Genomic DNA, 20,325 nt, shown 5'->3' with positions numbered 1-20,325 from the left:
TGAAAGATCTACTTCCGTTCCAGAGCACCTGAGATCATCCCAGTTTTTTGTTGGGTTTCGTGTTGCTAAGTTTTTAGTTTTCTATGTTGTGTTATGTGGACTGCTGTTTGTCTTCTCGTCGGTTTTCGTTTTTCGCCATGGCTGTGTCGGTTTGTTTTCGACCTTTGAGTTTGATCGTTACTTTGGTATCTTTCGCCTCTCTTTCAAAATTGTAACCCTCCTTTCAAACAGACAAGTACTGTACATGGAAGAATTTTTGCGGAGTTAATCTTTTGTACAATTAAAAATAAACAGTGACAATATATTTTTGCGGAAGTTATGAGAATTAATCAGATCTGCACTCTTTTAGAGAATCATGTAACATACATGTGTATTCGTGTACGGCCGAGTAGAGATCGAAGAGTGGTCGAATGTGGTCACGTAGGGATCGGGTATTTGTCGAGTTGGTCTGGGATAAAAAAAAAGAAATAATAGAAGTCGCAGTGATCTGGAAGCCATCGGGCATTGGTCGAGTAAATCTATACCAAATATCAAACAGGTTGGCGTTGATCGGGAAATGATAGGATATTAGTCGAGCAAAGGTCGAGTTGATCGAGTACTGATCGGTAAAATATTTGTATTCCAAACTCAATCTTTACACAACCATTTCCAGATCAATTTGACCGCTACTCGACGAATTCCGATCTCTTCTCGAGTGAATGAGGAATAAAAAATTAATGCAAAACAATTGTGGGATGATATAATTTTAGCCCCAAATATTTTGTCCATTAATTTGCATTAAGATTTTACTAGGGTAAATGTGCTATGATGTATATTCGTAAAGATTTTCACACTGTCAGAGGTTTTTTTTCAGTCGTTAGTGATTCGGCATCTGTCTCTTAAAGATTTAAATATTAGTTTTGAATTGGCATACACAATTATACACGAAAAAATCGGGATATATATGGTTTCTATAATTTAAACTTTATGTAAAGCTGTTTAATTCAACTTGGCCAATTAAGTTGAGTTTGGTTTTGAAATGGTGATATATGACAGCTAAACATTTCCTAGATGAAAATTTAATATTTAAGCAACAAAGAAGTCTAATATTGGTGAAGCTAATTTTGACTTAACTTTGCCTAAATGCATAGTGCCGATAGGAGATTTAATGCAATACATAATTAGTTGACATTGATTGTTTCGTCGTCTTACGACAGTTCTTCTGCTCATTCTTTACATTTGAAAATAAACTTTTCAAACGTAGATGTCTCTATTAATTAGTAAGCATTAATTTTGTACGATTTATCTATATATATCCTTATGCATAACAGAGATTTTTTTTATTTTTGGTTATTTGTTTGCAATACATTCTTATTTATGATGCACACTGTTTTCCAATGAAATTTTGTTTTGAAAGTAGAAATCTAATTAATAAAAAGGATGATGTGTGAAAATACGAGGAATTGTACCACTATTAATACAATTTCGCTGAGAAACTCATTCGTTTTTTAATGGTCGCCAAAAAACACCGCTAGCAAAATCGGAAAAGGAAAATTAATGTAACTGGAACAGATTACGAAAAAAATCAGGCATAAAAGCCCCGTACGAGCAGACATTCAAACTCGGATAGAAAATAGTTGTTTGGCATGGAATGAAGAAAAAAAAGTTTAATTTGGTTATTTGACCGAAAAACTTTCCCTGTGTTCCAAGTGTAAACAGTCTCTGAAATGTATTGGACTGTACAGAAGAAATCCTATATAGCTATCAAACTATTTTGCTAGCTTTGGATTCGTATATGCGCAGTCTAAACAGGACAGCAACATCGGAATGAAGAGGAAGTTAACAAAGGCTTGAAATACATGTGCACTTGGTTAGGACGAAATGAAATTAAATAATTCAGATCTAGTTTTTTCAAATTAATTTCTCGAAATTTACAAACAAATAAATCATCAAAATAAATGCGTGGCTCCGCAATAAGAGATGATCTGCGTTCTGATGAAAGTAAATCCAGAAAAGCGCTTCGAACGCAAAACAAAATTAATTATTAAGATATATTTTCATTAACCTATATTATTCAAACGAAAGAAACAAACTGAAAAAAAACCAGCGATATCTTAAAATCATTTAGATTTTATATTCATTCGCTTGGATATTAGGGGATGGGTGTGTTTTTGGTGTTTTGAGTTGGACATAACGTACAAGTATAGATTATGAAAACTGTTAACGCACCATTTCACAAAGTGGAGGGACACAACGACTGAAAGATGATTATCAACGTTGCCTTTTTTGGGAGAGGCATATTGTTCACATAGGCGTAAGGAAAAGCCCTAGGGTATTCACAGTCTTATAAGGAGTTTTTATAACAAGTATACAAGTATGTATGTGAAAAAGGTGTTCAAAGTGTTGGTGATTTTGGAATAAATGGATATGTGAGATATATAATGCAAGATTGGCGGGTATATTTTTTTAATGCAAATTTGTAGTTTTAGTTAACATTCGTTGGTTCCTTGAAATAGAAGGCTAATAGGTATATTTAGTATAGCAAGTATTAGATCTTTCAAATTATAACAGCACATGTTCACAACAATAGCCAGATTTTAATTATTATTATCACAGTAGCATATTTAGTACACATTTGTTAATGTCTAAAATTCTTGAATTTCGGGAGAAAACTGAAACCATTATGAAATCAGGAGTTGTGGAATGATTGCCAATAAGACAAGTTCCACCAAAGACCAAATGATGTAGCTGTTAGCTTGCTTACATTGCTACAAATTACCTTTCAACTATGAACTACTGCATATATTCAAAAAATTATTTTGTCACCAAATGCTTTATAAAATAGAACATCATCATATATACGCTAACATACATTATGCTCCCACGAAAAAATGACAGTTTTTCGACCGTCCATCCATTACTTGGTATAAGGTTTATACGACTAATTTCTTAGGACTACAGTTTTTAAAAGCTTTATTTTTTAAATTAGTTTCTTAATGTTACTGCATATACTTAAGGTGTGCATTTCGTCAGGATTATTTTTCTAAATGACAGGTTGTTGAATATGGCATTTTGATAATAAATAAAGGCACGCAGAGTACAGACTCCGGTTTACTCCTCCCGAATGTATAATTTCAAGCTGGAACTTTAATGTTGCGCAGAGTGTTTTACTTATAAAGAGGGTGCATATATAGATATTCTCAGGTTTATTTTTGGTCTAATTTTCCACGAATGACATGCAGAATGTTGAACTTTTTTTAAGAGAAATTTTGCATACAGTTTGGAAGGTTTGTCTGACTAACTACGCACACAGAATATATTATATTAATGCCTGTATCAATTCAGGAATATGACAGTTGTTTTCCATTCATTGTTGTGTTTGGGCTTTTTATCCTGCCAGTCGATAAGCATGAAATGGGCTTTTCGTTTTGAATTTTCCTTGGATTTGTTATTTTACATTTTCGAATGTGTATTTGATCAGGATATTTGTTTTTTTCACACCAGAATGTTTAATATTTTTGACCGGTGCATACAATGTGTCCTAAGACAAAACTGTTTCAAATTTTATTGTATCGTTCTGGGCATGAATGAAATATTTGCCAATGAACGTTAAGCAACAATCAATCAATCAGTTTAAATTGTACTTCAACATCTCTGTTTACTGAAACAAATTTTTGGAGCACTTTATTCATGCATGGATGCAGCGGTGGCATCACCATCGACAAGTATGGTAAAATAAATATGATATTTTTCATAATTTTAACTAGATATGAAAATTTAGATATTATATGAATAACTGTAATTTGAATTCACGTAAATTTCACGTGTACAAAGTTCTTGTGATTTATACATGAAATTATCATAAAATTCACGTGGAAATCAGTTCACGTGAGTTTCACGTTTAGGCTCGTTTGAGGTGAAATATCCCTGTGTAGGACGAAATAAATTAAATCAGTAGAAATTTATATTTAATAACTATAAAATTTACGAAAAATAACAGGCGAAATAAAACTAAAATAAACACCTGTCAGATCCCGACACATATTTTTTTTTCAAAACCTCAGCGGCTGAGTAAAGAATAACGTTTAATTTTTTTCTATATTCAATAACGTCACTGATACACGTTTTCGGTCAAATTCTAAACGTATTGATTGATCAACTTTGAAGCAATTTATCTAAAAAAAAACAAGGGATGGTGACATTAGTATTTTTATACATGCATGCAATTACATGTAGTATACAATCCAGGATATTATGTCAGTCTTATTTCTTCATATATAAGAAAATAGCCATACATTGAAAAATCTAAATAGATACAGTGGAGATCACTTCTAACTCTCATCAAATCTGTCAGGAGAACTGTTCTAGGACAGTATCACTACAAACCAGTAAAAGTCTGAAATGGCCTATATCTGTACTCGATTGTACTGATTTTTACTCGACCAGTCTGAATTGGTCTAAATTTTACTCGACATTACTCGACCCCAGTCTTAACCATACTCGACTGTACTGATTTGTACTTGACCCTTATCTTTGCCATTGAAAATAGTCTGAACTATTACTCGACCAGTCTGAAACAGTCTTAACCCATTCTCGACCTGTACTCGACCTATTTTTTTCAGTCTGAACCATACTCGACCAAAGGTCTGAACAATACTCGACCAGTCTGAACCATACTTGACCAAATAACCTCTACTTTTTCTAAATTTTAACTGTTAAAATAAATTTCTTTTTAACTGACATGACTGACATGACAACAGCCACAATAAAATAAAGATATTTATAAAAACAGATTTTTACATTCTTACATGATTCTCGGATTTATGGAGATAGTTAAATCAAATTATCTTATATAATAATTTAATTATATTAATTTTAAAGTTTTAGAGTTTTGTTAAAAAAAGATTTTCTTTTACCTAAAAACCACACCTATACTGAGGGTAATTAAACCTTATTAAGGTGCTTCTTGTATTTAATTAATTTTCCTAAATTCCTAAATAAAAACTAATAGGTTTCATGGTTACATACAAAAAATGTACAATAGTTATATAATTATCTTTTTAATGAGGTAACAACAGCCAACAAAATCACTGAAATTGTTTAACCTTATTTTAGAAATATATCTATTATTATAATTTGGGATATATTATATACAATGTATATCAAAAAGGGATAAAAATTAAAGAAATTAATAAAATTGTTCTTCTGATTAGTGGTGAAGTATAAAGTAATACCTCCTGCTTGGGGCAAACTCGTGAAAAAGATCACACCTGGTCAGAGAGTATTAAATTCTAAATAACATTCATTCAAAATTGCAACATCCTGTGAAACTTAAATCGCAAGGCCTTTTGAATTCACTAGATAAGTAATACACGAGTTTAAGAAAAATAGGGCTTTCTTTTTACCTGTAAAACACACATGTACTGAGGTAATTAAACCTTATTAAAGTGCTTCTTGTATGCCATGTCTTTAATTTTGACAAAAATTATTAAAATTTAATTGAAATAAATTTTTACTGTAACTTTGGAACACATTTCCTTTTTTAAAAGTTTATCACAGGATTACTATGGAAGTTCTATTATCATGATTATCTTAAATTCTGGGTTTAACAAAACAAAGGTGTCATTTTTTAAATTTATTAAGTTGCTTTATATGCTATTTTATATATATTTTAATAAAAAAAATGTTCATTGCATTATTAACTAAACTCAACTGACACCATAAATCCATATGAGGCTAAGTTAATGGTGAAAATTGTCCAGTATTATGGCAGTAATCATAAAATATATCTGAAACATCAAAAAATTTTGAATAACATTGAAAATGTTAGTACCAATTCAGTTTTGAGATTATTTGATCAGTTTGTTTTATTTTTATTTTAAAGGTGATATATATGTATGTATATAAGTGTTGATGAATATGGTGATGAAGTTATATTATGTTTATTGTGAAATTTTGGTTTCAATGCTATATTGAATACATTTCTAATTTCAAATTGTTGTTCAAATTTCTAGCCAGGGGAAATAGCTGTTGTTAAAAACAGTTCCTAAAATGATGAAATACAATAGATATATACAAAAAATAGGTCTAGGTTGGTTAAGACTTGGTCGAGTATGGTTCAGACTAGGTCGAGTATGGTTCAGACTAGGTCGAGTATGGTTCAGACTAGGTCGAGCATGGTTAAGACACGTATAAAATGGTTAAGTACTGGTCGAGTAAGGGTCGAGTACAAGTTCAGACTGCTAAGTATGGTTCAGACTACAGTCGAGTATTATCTAGTAAATTTCAGACCAATTCAGACTGGTCGAGTAAAAATCAGTACAGTCGAGTACAGATATAGGCCATTTCAGACTTTTACTGGTTTGTAGTGTATGTAGAACTGTCACCCTGACACCTTTTAGACAGTTCTAGCTAGAACAGTTCTGATCTAGAACTGATTTGGTCAGTGCTACCTAGAACTGATTTAGACAGTTCTACCTAGAACTGATCCTGACAGTTCTACCCTAGAACAGTTTTAGACAGTTCTACCTAGAACTGACCAAATCTTTGGTCAGTTCTACGACTAGAACAGTTCTACGGCTAGAACAGTTCTACGACTAGAATAGTTCTACGACTAGAATAGTTCTACGATTAAAACTGATTTGGTCAATTCTACAGCTAGAATTGATTTAGTCAGTTCTATCCATAGAACAGTTTTAAGAACTCTCTGTCTTAAATATAAATAAGCCAAAAGAATATAATATATATCAAAAATTTCTCATTTTGCGTGTGTCTTTATTAACGATAATAATAACACTGAATGGTGACCAGTGAGATGCCCTAAGTGCAGTGACGTCATTTAGAACTGTTCTACAATCATGACAGGTTTGGTCATTTCTACGGCTAGAACTGATTTGTTCAGTTCTGCTGACAGTTCGGGCGCATTGCATTTGCGCCAATTTTTTTTTACAAAATCCAATCTTTCATTTGCGCCACAAGGTTATATTTCATTTGCGCCAAAATATAAAAACTACTTTTGCGCCATTTTACAGGTAACTTTTAACGGAAAAGTTAAAAATATAAATCGTTTTATCGTGAATAAGATTTTTTAGGGTAAAACCCCCCGTTGATATCTAAGTAAGTTCATGCTCATTTCTTATACATGAAACTGAGAGTCACTTAGATATAAAACTATAAATATAAAATAAGTCTGTAATTTTTATTTTGACCACACATATAGTTTATCCAGTGTACATGAGTACATCCGGGCCGTTGCTTACAAGTCTTGTGTCAGAACGAACTTTTGGTCTTACTCCAGTGTATAGTGCTTCCTTTTGGGTTTGATGATCTCGTTAATTTATAACAGAATTGTATTATGAAATATCTGTTATCAAGAACGTATCCGTGTATATTGCTTTCATTATGATTACGATGACTGATTTCGGAGAAATATATTTTATGATGCAATCAAAAATTGTGTTTTGAGGTTATTATGAAAAGTCTCCTTTAAATATAACTATTTGTTTTACTAATTACCTGTATTAACCTGTATCATTGGCGCAAATGAAATGTTTTATTTTGGCGCCAATGAAATATGGTTTGTGGCGCAAATGAAAGATTATTTTAGCGCAAATGAAATGCCAATTGGCGCAAAAGTAAAGCTCCGGACAGTTCTATGGTTAGAACTGATTTGTTCAATTCTGCTGACAGTTCTACGACTAGAACTGATTTGGACAGTTCTACCTAGAACAGTTTTAGACAGTTCTACCCTAGAACTGATCCTGACAGTTCTACCTAGAGCTGATTTGGTCAGTTCTACCTAGAACTGATTCTGACAGTTCTACTTAGAACAGTTCTAGGGTAGAACTTTTCTAGGTAGAACTGTTCTAGGACAGTTTAGAACAGTTCTATAACAGATTATTCTGACAGTTCTAATGAGAGGTTAGAAGTGATCTCCACTGTAAGTCGAAAAAGGCTTTTTCCTTATTATATCCGTGTAAGTTCACGAAGGTTTAACATTGGCCGTAAGATTTTGATGTTTTTTTTTTAATCAGGCCATAATACTACACAGATAACATAGAAATAGTCATGATATTACTTTTATTACAAAATAACTTCAATTTGGCACATCATATTACATATGACGAAGTATTGACTTTTTTATAAGTATTCTTTATTTGATTTGGTCAATAGTTCCTAACATGTTTTTGCATAATTTACTTTGGTCACCATACAAATGCAGAAAGTTTTGTGTCTAGGGATTCAATATCATCATTGGCAACAATTGGTTACAGAACATTTTGAATCCTAGGTTGCAGCCAAGGGTTTTCTGAAGCTTATAGGTCCGGAATTTTCCGAAATTCACAAAATCATCCTATTTTGACAAAATATAAAAAATGAGCTGATTTTGAAGCAAAGAATGCACTCTCATGAAGAGATTTCTTTTACCAAGAAAGTAAATCTTTTAAAAACAGATCCATTTAAGATTTGAAATTTTACGATAAAGCTGAAATTCAGGGCTATATTTGGCCTAAAGTGATCATTGTCCTATGCCACCAAAATTGAAGTTTTCCTATGAAAATTACAAGAAAACAAAAATGGTGACCCCCATTTTGTATTTCATATTCCAAAATAACTCGGATCAAATTCGAAGTGTGCAAAATATTTTAGAAATAGGGAGATATGCCATTCGGTATCGTGTTACTTGTGCCATAAAATGTATTGTAAACTCCCGTGGCACATTCCATGCATCTATTTTATTGCCATCCAATGTTTTTTGGTTTATAATATATCTTAACCATTTCCAAAGAAACATTTTATTCTCATAATTCTGTGAGCATTCTTTTTAGACTTTTCTGCATGTACCATTAGAAACAATGGTATGTGTCATTTAGACAGCAATCCAATGACACGAATAACTACTAGACTCTTATAGGTCACAGTATATGGTTTTAGTTTTATATCATCACATGAAGAATTCTGGGTTCATGTGATAGTAAAATGTGTTTTACCTAAACAAAAAACCGCTTCATAAAAAATCAAGTGATACATTTTCAAGAAAAAAGCTACCGGTATTCATAAATTTTCTGAAAAATATATTCTAGTTTAACCCAACCACATTCTGTATCTGCCTCTCCCAAGTCAGGAGCTTGTAATTCAGTGGTTGTCTTTTGTTGCTGTTACATATTTGTTTTTCGTTCATTATTTTGTACATAAATTAGGTCGTCAGTTTTCTCGTTTGAACTTTTTTTACATTTGTCATTTCGAGGCCTTTTATAGCTGACTATGCGGTATGGGCTTTTCTCATTGTTGAAGGCCTTACGGTGACCTATTATAATAGTTGTTAATTTCTGTGTCATTTGGTATCTTGTGGAAGCGTTAAAGATGCTTAATAAGCTTAAAACAACCAGTGCATAATATTTTTTTCAATGTTTTATAAAGAGAATGAACAAAAAAAACCCCAATAAATCACGAATCGATCTAGAAATTATGATATTTAGGAATAAAGAGGTAGAAATTGTAAACTCCATCACCAGGAAAGCGTCAACCGCGTTGTTTTGTCGGCGTAAATATAAAAAAGGAGGTGAAGGCGGGAGAAGATGGGAATCTGAGAGGTAAATTAATCCATTCTTTGGTGATTAATTCACGCAAAGCAATACGTTTTGTCATAAATAAAATAAAGATTTCTGACGTGCAACATAGTGCTATGTGCTATGATATTGCCACGTGCCCAACGCTCGAAACAAGTGGGCGTTCGTCAAACAATTCTTTAAGTTGGGTGGGAATAATTGACCAACATGGGAGGAGTCAGCAATTCAAATTACTGTTGAAACAGGTTAAGCGATAAACTTCCTCCATCAATCACTTACTTATTTCTAATAATTAGTTTTTTGTTCATAGACGATAAATTAGAAGTGACTAACAATAAAAAATAGCGGTTAACCCATAAAAATAGCGATTAACCGATAAATTAATAGCGATTAACCGATAAAAATAGCGGTTAACCGATAAAAAAAAAGGCGGTTAACCGATAATATTAGCGGTTAACCGACAAATATATAGCGGTTAATCGATGAAAATGGCGATTAACCGACATTAAATAGCGGTTAACCGATAAAAATAGCAGTTAACCGATAAAAATAGCGGTCAACCGGTATATAAATAGCGGTTAACCGATAAAAATACCTTTTGAACCAAATGGTACACCATACGAGTAATAAGTACTTCAATACATACCATTTTTAATGGAAAATATAAGTTCTAGAATTACATTATAAATAAAAACAATAAATATTATTGTTTTTCTTCACTAGGTATCAAGTGCCAATCACTAGTTATTTCAAATAAACCAATAAAAAATTTATTGTTTATTCCTAATTCCGATCACGAGAAAATGCAAAAATATCTTTCGATTTATATGTCCTAATCATCAAATGTTTCGTTGGAAAAAGCTTCCTGTTTGCTTTAGATTTCCAAAGATTTCACATGAGGAATATCTTCAGTGTTTCTCTTTAAACGTGATAATATATGCATTTTCTCCAGAATCTGTTTTCAACAACAACATGTTTGAAGTACTAATGTTACAGTAACGCCAATTATGTGAATCAGACAGGATTGACCAAAGGTGCCGTACTTCCTTTCCCGAAACAATAAATAACTTTTTGAACTGAGTAAGTGAATTGTTTCAGTGACATTTAACATATGTTAATGTTTGAAAAGCTTTTCCGTCGTAATGGATTGATGTAAAGCAATTGCAAGTCTAGTAATACTAGCATCATGTGATCAATATTTTGTAATATAATTACAATAAAATACTAATAGTTTGTATACGGAGTCCGTTCCGAATAAGATTTTTAGCTATCGGAATTCGGATTGATGTTTGAATACGTGGATGTTAGGTGTCACTTTTATACAAAACAAAATTCCGTTACGTCATTGATAATGGCGTCAAAACCATATGATCGGAAGTGACATGTTCAACATGACAGGAAATGACGTCATCTAGCGCGTTGCAAAAAGTCGTTTCGACTCATTTATAATCATAGTTGTTCATCAGCAAGGTAATGGATTTTCTTTTGACAGCTGCCACATGCGCCTCTGAGGACATAGGTCTTTCTTTGCGTACCAAATACGCTAATACTCGTAGCTAAGAGACAGTTATCCCTAAAGCTTTCATATCATGTAGAATTTATATGTAATCATACGTTTTTTATAAATAAGAAGATGTGGTATGAGTGCCAATGAGACAACTATCCATCCAAGTCACAATGTGTAAAAAGTAAACAATTATAGGTCAAAGTACGGCCCTCAACACGGAGCCTTGGCTCACACCGAACACCAAGCTTTAAAGGGCCCCAAAAAGACTAATGTAAAACAATTCAAACAGGAAAACCAACGGTCTAATCTATATAAAAAAAACGAGAAACGAGAAACACTTATGAACCACACCAACAAACGACAACCACTGAATAACAGGCTCATGACTAAAGACAGGTGCATAAAAATGCAGCAGGTTTAAACGTTTCAACAGGCGCCAACCTTCAACCTAACCTGAAACAGTGGTATAAAATTACAACATAAATAGACACACAATAAAATATCAATTGAAATGGCTTAACTCGATCAATAAGACAATACACAAAAACAAGTAAATATACACTGAACGAATAAGTTTGATCTATGACACAATATAAATAAAAAAGATGTTTCAATGTCAAAAAGACAATTTAAACCTAAGACAAAATGGCGTTAAAAAAAGTAACGTACACAGGTAAATTTAAAAATAATAATTTTGTTGTTAGGAGTACAGAAACATTTTTTACAAAATTTGTTATTCGTAGTACGAGAACAGAAGTGAACATTTTTTAGTCATATTAAATACTTATCAAAGGTGGTACATGTTAAAAATAATGAGACGAGATATAACACAAAATAAGTAAATATTGAATAACAGAAATGCATTATAAATTATGTCAACGGGTCAAATTAACACGAAAGTACGATTTGAGAGTACTCGTTTCCTGTTCAAACATCAAATGCTGTAAAACTATTAAATGACACAAGTAATTGAACAGTATTTAGGATTGCGACTGCCGATGCGAGTCCAATATGGTCAAAGGACGTCCGTTGACGACTGCTAAACTTTAATGAAATGACTCGTTGGGTAACAGTAGCAGCATGAAGGATACGCGAATTTTGAGCAACGCCAAACCTATAAAAAGGGCTGTCATCAGAAGTCGCTTTTTGTCATTGACTTTCCGCGCATGCATTAAACCAGGTTTTTGTCACGAGCTTGATGACGTGATCTTCGCTCACTTAGTCTTAGACGTTGTAATTGGATGTTTTACTTGCAGTTACATGGTATGTCTTATGATAACCGATGAAATCACTGATCTACCATACGGACACACCTGAATACGATTTGAGCCACATACGATATAGATCTACTTCCTTCGAAGAGCCAAGCAAACAGGCGATTGTCCAAGGTATTAGCCCCCAGAAATCCCTTTTGGACACCAGGAGTTTAATCACGCATATGGTGTACCAACTTCCATAACTAGAGCGGACCACGCTTGTTACCTCAGTTCTGTTCATTTATTCATAGATAAGATAACATAGGAAGCGATAACAGGAATTGCCAAAAATACCGCATTGCATAACAGACCAAATCAATCAAAAACACCCGACTCCTTTGAGAGAAAAAATCTAGCAAAACAACAAATAGTTAAGATAGCCTGACTTGGTATAGGCATTCAATGAGCAGAGGTAGAAACTGTTTCACGTGCGCCTAAACATTCTCCTTCGTTTAGACAAAATGTCGTAAAACCACAATAAGGAGCATATATAGTGCAGCTACCACCAACTTGAACAAGGGAATAAAAAAAAGAAAAGAATCATAATTTACAAAGTAGGGTAACGATGTACTTGCTGCTTCACGAAGCTGCAGCGTTTAATGTTGTATTCCAGATGCGTGTTTCGGATACACAAAAAGATGGCGCTCGCATAAAATAGTTGAAATGGCAAATCAAAGAAGAAGTTGAAGAGCATTAAGAAGAAAAAAATCCCAAAAAGTTATGACAAATCTGGCAAAGGTCATCTGTGCTTTGGGGTAGACAAACCTTAATGTTATGATCAATTAATTTACAAAAATGTCAGTACGCGAGTGATGACTTATTGGCTAGTGATACCACGTCAGGTTTCATGAAGTCTCGTCATACAATTTGATAGACTATTTTCATATTTCCGACTTTTGACTCCGGATTATATAATTTTTAAAAATCAAACATAAAAAATAACCGATGCGATTATGGGGGATAGTTTACTGTTCTCTGATCATTTTGTCGTTTATAGAAAACATGAAACAGTTAATTTTTCGTCAAAATTGTACCGATTGTAAGCTTGACCACCTTTAATAAGTGTTTGGTATGACGATAAATTTTCACGTTTGTTCTCGTATTATGAACAACACAATTATTTATTTTGTAAAAAATATTTCCGAACTCCATGTATACCTTACAACAAAACAATTTTTATTTACCTGTGTACGTTATTTTACTTGGCGGCATTTTTTCCAAGGTTATGGTTGTCTTTCTGATATTTTTTTTTACATCTTACCCCCTTTTTTTTTTATTAATTTTGTATTTACATTGTGTCATAGATCAAATTTATTCGTTCAGTGTATGTTCACTTGTTTTTGTTAATATATCTTTTGATTGAGTTAAGCCATTTCAATTGATATTTTATAGTGTGTCTTTCTATGTTGTGATGTTACACTATTGTTTCATGTTACGGTGAAGGTTGGCGGCTATTAAAACGTTTAAACTCGCCGCATTTGTTTGCACCTGTCCTAAGTCAGGAACCTGATATTCAGTGGTTGTCGTTTGCTGATATGGTTCAAAAGTGTTTCTCGTTTCTCGTTTTTTATATAGATTAGACCGTTGGTTTTCCTGTTTGAATGGTTTTACACTAGTCATTTTTGGAGCCCTTTATAGATTGCTGTTCGGTGTGAGCCAAGGCTACATGTTGAAGGCCATACTTTGACCTATAATGGTTTACTTTTACAAATTGTGACTTGGACGGAGAGTTGTCTCATTGGCACTCATACCACATCTTCTTATATCTATTGATTTTACTTCTTTAAGTTGCTCTTAATTGACCGAGCGCCAGGATATCCTACCACTGAGTAGGTAACCTGTAGAAAAATATGAAGTCCGGAGTCAAAAGTCGGTAATATGAAAATACTAGTAGTCTATTGAAATCGGTAGTATTTTAAGGCAAATCGTCAGATCCACGGACAAAAGAACCAATTCTACTGAATTGTTGAGTGCCTGTTGACCTAGCTGTTGAAAGATGATTTCAGAAATTTCCGGGAAGAAAATACATCACTTTTCAGTGTTTAGTAAGCTTTATCCATTCACCCTGATCCCGCATTAGAGCTTGGGAAATGTACAAAAATTATAATAAAATAAAATTCCGCGAAATTCAATGAATGCTAGTGGCACATTAACGGCATTTCAAAATATGACGTCATACGATGAAATCTCCCAAGCTGAAGGTTATTCCGTTACGTGTACGCTCCAAATTCGGATAATATTGCATTTAAACGGAATTTTGAGGTAGTAGTTGTTTTATTTTCTATTCTATTCCATTATTTGCACATTTATACATTTCAGCAAGTCAACATGATGCTTCGCGCCTTTTTTACGACTGTGGATTTGTCGATTAATAGTTGCCAACGAAAATCAAATGTTTGGGTTGAGAATTATTAGGATTAACAAGTGAAACTGCGAGCTACTGATGATACCCCCGCCCAAATATGGATAATTTTAATAGTGTAAAAATATGTAAGCATGGTAAGTGTTCGGTAAACAGGTAGTTGTTGAGTGATGTATCTGAAAACGCATCACACGGTATAGCTGACTTATATAAAGCCTGAAACCAAAATGTAGTTCCTCAGAATGAAGCGACGAAAAATATTCATTGGACGGACAGACAGAGGTAAAACAGCATACCCCCACTTTTTTAAAGCGGGGGTATAATGACATTTTTTCTAGATCTTATTAGAAATAATTCATGCAAACCATAAACGTGTTTGACGTTTTTAGCTTCATCTTACAAGGGGTAAAATATAATAGCCACACACACACGGCACATTTATCTTCGCTTCAGTTTTTAAAATAGCCGAATTTCCTATTAGAATCGAATTAATCATGCAAGCCATAAATTTGTTATTATTTTCACATGGCCTTGGCAATGTGACCAACAAATATATGGCTAGGATGAATTATTTCGTAATTTTTAGTCTTTTGTAGAGGAGGTTCTTGAGATTGAGATTGAGAAGATGTCATAACTTTCGATTACGTTATTGTCGATAAATTATAGACTCATCTGAAAATAAGACATTAGCCGCCCGTATAAGATATACTTCTTCCTGTTACACATGGAAAAAATATTTTTAAGTTGGTCACATAGTGTCTTCTTGTCATATGATATGAAATCATGCATGACCAGAACTCAATTTCGGTAACGAGTATTCCGGCAGGTGCGGGTACATCTTATTGTACTACATAAGGACACTAGTTGATATTTTTTTTTCAGTTTTGTGTTTTTATACTTCAAATTAAAAGTTTTAATACCTTATTACTTAAAATTTCAATTTTGAACTTTGCAAGTTTTAAAAAGAACTAATGTTTTAAATTGATTAACAACAGTTACTGTTTCAGGTGATTCTAGCTTAGACAAATACAATCAAATAATCATTTCCCAGAAGTTAATATGTTGTGTATTTGTTATTTCCTTGTCTAAGTTAACAAACCTGTAGGACAGTTGGATAATACTAAAGTTGGTTCTCTAGCATCGCAATCAGGATGATCTGAAAGCAGAATTAAAAAAAAATGAAATTGTTTTAGAATGCTATGAAACTTTACGCTAATCCATCAATTACAAAAACTTTATTAGGTACGGTTTATTAATCGTATCTTGACTCATTGCTGAAGATATTCTAATGACTGGCATTATTGGCGTTAGTCTTATTTGGCAAAACTTGTTGGTATTTTCGATTTTCAAATCCACGTAGAAATTGATTTGGCATCTAACTGTTTTTATTTGAGTGCCACTGATAAGTCTTTTTTAGAGGAAACACTCGTCTGGAGGCCTGGTAAATATGATCTCTTTGTTACAAAAATGGAGCATTATCATATACAATTATTTCTTTATTTTGGTTTTTTGTATTTTGTTTGATTAAATCTAAGTTCAAAATTCTGAAATGTATTTGTTTGTTTAAAGTATTGAACATAGTTTTTATCCCATGAACACGAACTCTCACTGCTCTTATCAGATCAACAAATAAGATGCTGTCAACTGTATGATAGCCTCAGTAAATTATATTCCGATGTATGAAGTGGATGATGCATACAATTCTCTCAGTTCTGGAATAGTTAGATGTACATATGTTTAACTCAATTTAGAACTATAAGACGAAAAAACCATGTGCTGCTTTTTAATATTGTGTATTGCAGCACGGTTGTTGTTTGTTCCTTTGTCGTTTTTCTGTTGTTTTTTTTTCGATGATTTTGTCGGTTTCTCTTCCGCGTATGAGTTGATTCTCCCTCAGATATCTTCTGCATCTTGTTTCATAACCTCGAAATACCTTTGTGTACTAAGATTGCTGTCTGATGGCATATCCCCTTGAAATCATATACAAATTTTAAATGTATTTTATAATAAGACTTAAGTCTTTAACATTTAATCTTATCGAAAATGTTTTTGTCTTAACACTATTCCTGTTCCGATCGTATCTTTGTCTAGAAAGTCAACATCCTCTAACAACTGATAGAAACATCCCGAGTTTACTAATTGTCTTGTTGTTCTATTGCTGCTACATGTCGAAATCAACATTTATGATTGATTATAGATATATTCCAATACTAGTATACATAATTTTTTACCAATGTGCTGTTGGCAATTAATTTCGGACGGACTGCACCATTGAAAAAGCGGTGCCCTTCCAACTAGTGATGTAAGGCTTCGAAATTGACTTGACCTTAAACTATATAAGAAAGAGGCTTGTATCCGCCCCATGCACAATGAATTATAATGTCTTTCCTAAGTCCATTCAGAACAGTATTGTTGTCTTTAAACTGCAATCTAAGAATTGTTTAAATCCATTCATTGTATTACTTCGTTTAAAAGCAATGCTAAGAACTCCACTACAAAGTCTTCTTACTTTTAGCATGTTTAAAGGCGTGATACCATGATGTATCAAAAACCAATTCGAGATGAATTAAATTAAACGATTTATTTTCATTATACAATCGAAGTAACTAGTTCACATTTTACAATCACTAAATTAAAGTTCCAAAATATGTTTTGTCATTTGTTTTAGAAGCACTCCGCCCTGCCATGAATGGGTTTCCGCAAAGGTCATATATGTATGAGATTTTAGGAGTCAATTAGTAACTTTTGAGTAAGGTTTCTACAGTCAATGGTCGTATTTTATATATATTATGTTTAAAACCATAATTTGTTTTTGATTTTGCGTTTGATTTGTCAGTTTTTATGGACTTTTCCTTTTTTAATTTGCCTTGGAGTTCATTATTTTTGTTATACTTTTTTATGACTTTTTTATCAATTTATTTAATTTGATATCTAAACTCTGACAATACTGAATAGACTTGTCCATAATATATACCGATAATTCCTTTTTTACAGACAAGTGCCTGTGAAATTGAGATAAAGTAAAACATTATACAGTGTAATGTATAACACAAAAAAAATGAATTAATCGGGTTTATAACCGGGAAGACATGTCAATGGTAACTATACAATGATAAATTTAACAATTAGAGCCACAAAGCTTTTCGAAGAACATAACGGACGGACACCGAACGGAGATGATCTATAACACATCTTTTTAAGGGTAATTAAATTTGCAATACGTATATACACGGGTACAAGAGGATTTTCTCGATAGTTAAATTATCGGTGTAAAATATCGACAAATATAATTCCAACCCATGTGAAATTGAGCATAGAGCATGACATGAAGGAATTATTTCTTAAATTGAACAAGAGAAAAAGGACTGTCGTTGATAGTGATAAATCTTCTAAGTTTAAAATTAACATATGATAAAAATAATTTATTATTTGTGTATAATAGGCACATTAAATCAAAGTAAATATTGCTTTGTATGCTCTGCTTACGATATATGGGAAGGGGGACATATGTTTTCCGGTCTGTATGATCGTCTGTCAATTAGTTCATCTGTTCGTCAGTCCCGTATCACGTAAAAACGTAGATTTTTTTTTGTAATTTACAATGAAGTTGTGTTCACATTAACTTGAAAGGGTTTACATATTATCTAAAATATTATTATTATGAAATTACTGTGTCAGAAGTTTCGAAACCGAACATTACTTACCAATTTTTACTTATTGTATATTCTTTCATTAATACAATATTTGGTTTGGGGGTTTGTTTGTACATGCAAATCTAAATCTGTTGGAGGTGTTCTCTTTTATAATTTAGTCTCGAAGAACGTGTTTTATTTATTAGTTGATATTAAGCTTTGACCTAGCTTTCAGTAACTGCGAATACTTGGGTTTTGTTTTTTTTTTTTGTCTTTATGTTATTTGTTTTTGTGCTCGTTACTGATTTCATGCATATGCGTTAAGCCCTTATCATAGGATTTTAACATTTTGTTCTTATAATGTGATGTTATATCCCTGTTCCAGGCTAAGGAGAATTGAGCACTCATCATCAATGTTTTATTCTGTGTGTGCCTTTCCCAAGCCAGGATTTTGTGATCATGTGGTTATCGCGGGTTGCTGTCTGCTGTAACAAATTTTGTGTATTGTTGTAGTTTTCATCAGGCAGTTTCCTCCTTTGTATAGTTCATATTGTTTCATTCCGGTTTCTTTTAAAACTTTCATTAGGCATTGGGCTTTGTTCATTTTTGAAGGCAACATGTCTCTGATTGCATTTTTTACTTAGGTCTAATTGAATAGCCGTATCAATGCATATGGTAGTTATATCACTTCAGTTCATTTTTATACAAGTGGACATTAAAATGTTAACTATTTAGAATATATAATAAATATATGACAAAGTAATGTCTTGATGCAGATTTCGCCAAGATATTATGAACGGGGCATAGGGATCCTTTTTTGGATAATGTATTGTTCAACAATATAAAACTTACCATAAATTTTGCTTGTTATCAAAAATTTTGGTACAATTTTGACAGAAGTCGTATCAAGTTCGAGTTCAGAAGCTACAATGGAGTACAATTATAAAATACAGTCAAAATACACAGAATTTCTGCATCAAAAAGGCAAAAATAGACAGAATGGGTTGAAACTTAAGACATTTTATTCAAGGTCTTGTGCACTTCGTAAAAGTAACTTTTGAGTGTATCAGTAAAATAAATCGTAGTATAACTGTTCCTTAAAACCGCGTTGAAGTTATATAGGATTGTTTTACATTTATAAAGCTAACAAACACATCATAATATGTCAAACTATAACATAGAGAGAAAAATCCGTTTGCGCCAAAAATGCGTCCTTTCGTGCAATAGCTTATTTGCGCCAATGCTACGTTTGCGCCACTAGTTTTCAAAACACATACTAGTATCATTTGCGCCAAAAATGAAATATACGATTGCGCCAATTTAAAAATAAAAGAATTCCCTACTCCTTATTATATTAAATGTGGGAAGTCGAACTTCGGAAAACTCTTGAATACGATCTACAGTTCTATGTAAAGGAAAATCGATACAATATGCAGTCTTTATATATACATGTATGTATTGATCGTTGACATCTATGTCATGTATTTAGACGTATATATGTATGAAACATATTAGTTGTTTAAAATTTGTTTAGGATGCAAAACAATTTATACAAAATGCATATATCGTCTGATCAATACATTAACCTGCAAAAAAATACAACTCCAAATGCCTATAGTTTCAAGTATATCTCTCAAATTACTGTCTTTCATTTGTGTTGAATGACAGGAAGACAAACGAAATATGACTGAAACAATTAGAAACAATATGTACTGTTCTGATGACATTTGACTTCATACAGGAACTTCTTAGGAAGAGAGATAAGAAGTTAGCAATATCCTTTAACTCTACGTTCCGCTATATAGATGATGTTCTCTCACTAAATAATACAAAATTTGGTGACTATGTTGAACGAATCTATCCGATCGAACTAGAGATAAAGGATACTACAGATACAGTTAAGTCTGCCTCATATCTTGACTTACATCTAGAAATTGACAATGAGGGTCGGTTGAAAACAAAACTTTACGACAAAAGAGATGATTTCAGCTTCCCAATTGTGAACTTTCCATTTCTATGT

At 32.6% G+C, this 20,325-nt stretch overlaps 1 protein-coding gene across 1 annotated transcript in view; it reads right to left on the bottom strand.

Annotated features, from left to right (window-relative positions):
* LOC127727680 (muscle M-line assembly protein unc-89-like) overlaps positions 1-15,816 on the bottom strand; it is a 38,312-nt gene extending 22,496 nt beyond the window's left edge. The window contains exon 1 of the mRNA XM_052234795.1: positions 15,773-15,816. The gene's annotated coding sequence lies outside the window, so the exon portion shown is untranslated. The remainder of the gene's footprint in view (positions 1-15,772) is intronic.
* Between the last annotated feature and the right edge of the window lie 4,509 nt (positions 15,817-20,325).

Source organism: Mytilus californianus, unplaced genomic scaffold (genome assembly GCF_021869535.1).
Source record: "Mytilus californianus isolate M0D057914Y unplaced genomic scaffold, xbMytCali1.0.p SCAF_2, whole genome shotgun sequence".
NCBI classification, from domain to species: domain Eukaryota; kingdom Metazoa; phylum Mollusca; class Bivalvia; order Mytilida; family Mytilidae; genus Mytilus; species Mytilus californianus.
Note: the sequence above shows the minus strand (reverse complement) of the source record. Positions and strands in the feature narration are given on the sequence as shown.